Source organism: Rhinolophus sinicus, linkage group LG02 (assembly GCF_036562045.2).
Source record: "Rhinolophus sinicus isolate RSC01 linkage group LG02, ASM3656204v1, whole genome shotgun sequence".
NCBI lineage: Eukaryota > Metazoa > Chordata > Mammalia > Chiroptera > Rhinolophidae > Rhinolophus > Rhinolophus sinicus.
This window is the reverse complement of record NC_133752.1, coordinates 57882198-57885716: the sequence shown is the minus strand read 5'-3', so window position 1 is coordinate 57885716 and position 3519 is coordinate 57882198.

The following is a 3519-nucleotide window of genomic DNA, read 5'->3' as shown; positions in this document are numbered from 1 at the left end:
CTGGCTGGTGTGTCATATCTAGGAGGAAGAATTAACAGGCTCAGAGTGGATGTTGGTGGTGAGACAGAGAAAGAAGTAGGGAGTGCCTGCAGGTTGCTGTTTTGTACAAGAGATAAAAATGTTCTTCACTTGGGAAATAGAGGAGGAATTGCCATTCCTGGATGAGACTGATCATATTTCGACATATCACACTTGGGATTCTGTGGAACACCCCAAGGGAGACTACCATGAGGCTGCTGGACGTAACAATAACACGATATATTAGGAGAAAATGTGTTACATTCTGAAAATATACCTTGAGATTCATTATCATTAAGATGGAAATTGAAGCTTTTCGAATTATGAAATCAGTCAGGGGGGCAGGAAAAATGTCTCTGGAGAACAGGTAAACAGAAGAGGCAGGCTGGGGAAAAGAAGCCCAAGAAGGACCCTAAGAGGTGGCATGAAAGTCAAGGGTGTGTATTAGGGTGCCATGAAAGGAGGGTCTTTCAGGGAGAGGAATGATTGTGATACATAAAATGAAATAAGGCTGGCAATTCCACTGGCTTTAGTGAGAGGGCAAGAGCGTTCTCAGGACGTTCTCAGGAACCCCACCCTTGTGCAGATGACGGGGTGAAAGACACAAAGACAAGGTTGACAGTGATTAGTAAGGAGAGTAAAGACTGCTCTTTACGACATGATAGAATCATGTGTTAAAGAGGAATATTGTGGCTGGAAAGAGGATTTTTTTTTCTTAATTTCCACAAATTTTTCATTGATAAAATTCAAACAATAATTGAGTACCATTTTGAAAATACAGGTCTACTAATGATAAGAGTAGAGGTCTTTTGGGGGAGGTAACATTTTGCTTAACTGGGATTCAAAGTTAATATTCTCTAGCATCAAAATCTGTTCCAAATATTCACCTCTTAGTGCTGATCTGTAATGAGATTTTACGTGTTTCATCTTTGAAAATGTCTTTTCACACAGATAGATATTACCAAATAATCTCAGTCTGTGACAATATAATTTTAATTGAAAATATTAATCATTTGAAGGCAACATTTAAGAATTCTATCAGCTTCTTCTCTTGATATTTGCCTTTTAGCATATTATTAAAATCTAGATCAGTTGCTTCCAATTGAAGGTGAGGTGAAAACTCTTTAATTGTGTAGTTTAATGAATTTAAATTTTATTCATTTACTTAAGCTTTATTTTTAGAGTTGTTTTAGGTCCACAGCAAAATTGAGTGGGAAGTGCAGAGAGTTCCCATATATCTCCTGTCCCCATACAAGCACTGTCCCCATCCCCATCTCCCACATCTCACACCAGAGTGAACATTTGTTATCATCAATGAACTTACACTGACACATTATTATCACCCAAAGTCCATAGTTCACATTAGGGCTCTATCTTAATGTACATTCTATGGGTTTGGACAAATGTATAACATGTTCCCATCATTATAATACATACAGAATAATTTCACTGCCCTAAAAATCTTCTCTGCCCTTCCAATTCATACTTCCCGCCGCCCTGCTCCCTGGCAACCACTGATCTTTTTACTGTTTCCATAGTTTTGTCTTTTCCAGAATGTCATATATTTGGACTCATATAGTATGTAACCTTTTCAGATTGGCTTCTTTTACTTAGTAATATGAATTTAAGATTCCTCCATGTCTTTTTATGGCTTGATAGCTCATTTCTTTTTAGTGCTGAATAGTATTCCATTGCCTGGATGTACTAAAGCTTATTTATCCATTCACATACTAAAGGATATTTTGGTTGCTTCTAAGTTTTGGTAATTATGAATGAAGCTGTTATAAACAGCTGCATGCAGGATTTTGTGTGGACATAAGTTTTCAGTTCTTTTGGGTAAATACTAATGAGTGTGACTGCCGGATCATAAGGTAAGAGTATGTTCAGTTTTGTAAGAGAATTCCACGCTATTGCCAAAGTGGCTATACCACTGGGACATTACCACCAGCAGTGAATAAGAGTTCCTGTTGCTCCACATCCTCACCAGTATTTGGTGTCAGCGTTTTGGATTTTGACCATTCTAGTAGGTGTCTAGTGGTATCTCACTCTTGTTTTAATTTGCAATTCTCTAGTGATATAGGATGTGGAACGTTTTCATACGCTCATTTTCCATCTCTATATCTCCTTTGGTGAGATATCTAGTCAAGTCTTTCGCCCAATTTTTAATCTGGTTGTTTGTATTCTTATTGTTGAGTTTCAAGACTTCTTTGTATATTTTGAATAGCAGTCCTTTCTCAGATAGGTCGTTTGCAAATATTTTACCCCAGTCAATGGTTTGTCTTTTCATTCTCTTGACATTGTATTTTACACAGTGGATGATTTTAGTTTTAATTAAGTCCAGCTTATTAGTTATTTCTTTTCACAGATTGTGTCTAAAAAGTTATCTCCATACCTAAGCTCTTCTAGATTTTCTCATAGGTTATCATCTAGAAGCTTTCTAGTTTTGAATTTCACATTGATCCATTAATATTTGTGAAGGCTGTTAATTTTTGTGAAGGCTGTAAAGTCTCTATCTAAATTATTTTTTTTTCTTTTTGCATGTGGATGTCCATTTCTTCCAGCATCATTTGTCCAACAGTCTATCCCCTCTCCATTCTTTTGCCTTTAATCCTTACTCAAAGATGAGTGGACCTTATTTATAGGGATCCATTTCTGGGCTTTCTATTCTGTTTCTATTCCATATTTGTCTAGTCTTTAACCAATACTCCACTGTTCTGATTACTGTACTTTTGTAATAAATCTTGAAATTCAGCAGTGTCAGTCTTCCAACTTTATTATTTTTTCCATATTGTGCTGTGAAAGAATTTTTAAATGCAGGAAAAGACTAGAGCATTCTTATCTAATGAGGAGACATCAATATATAGGTTAAAGTTGAACAAAGAGGAAAAAACTTTATTTAAAACCTCCAACATCTTTTGGTCAAAAGACAATAAACACCAGTATACATTTCCAGATGATATCCCTCATCCCTCACCATTAATATTAAACCTAGTTATTTGAGCTTAGTATTATAAATTTAATATTTTTAACATTAATTCTAAGAAATTTTATAAAGGAGATATTTAACATTTGTCAAAATAGTTAAAAGTATGCAATCTCTTTAATTTCTTTACACCAAATTTAATGAAAAATTAAACTAAATTATTATCAAAAATAAATTCCATTCTTGGCCATATTCTCATTATAATTCATAGCCTTGTTGCTCTCTTCATGCTACTATCAAGAGTAAACTCACTGGTTAAGTTTTCCATGACTCGGTATATTACGAAGGGAGAGGAATGAAAAAGAGGTAATCCAACAACAATTTTCTCCTCCATTTCCAGGAGAAATTGGAGAGAATGCTAGAAACATTTAGATTAGAGTCTCAAAAATAAAGAAATACAAAATCTATAGCTTTCTCATGTTAAGCAGTGTTGTCAATGAAAAGGGGTAGCCTCATGTCAGAAAAAGTAATAATCATTATTAGTGTTTTTTAAAATAATATGATAAAAAGAAAACTTT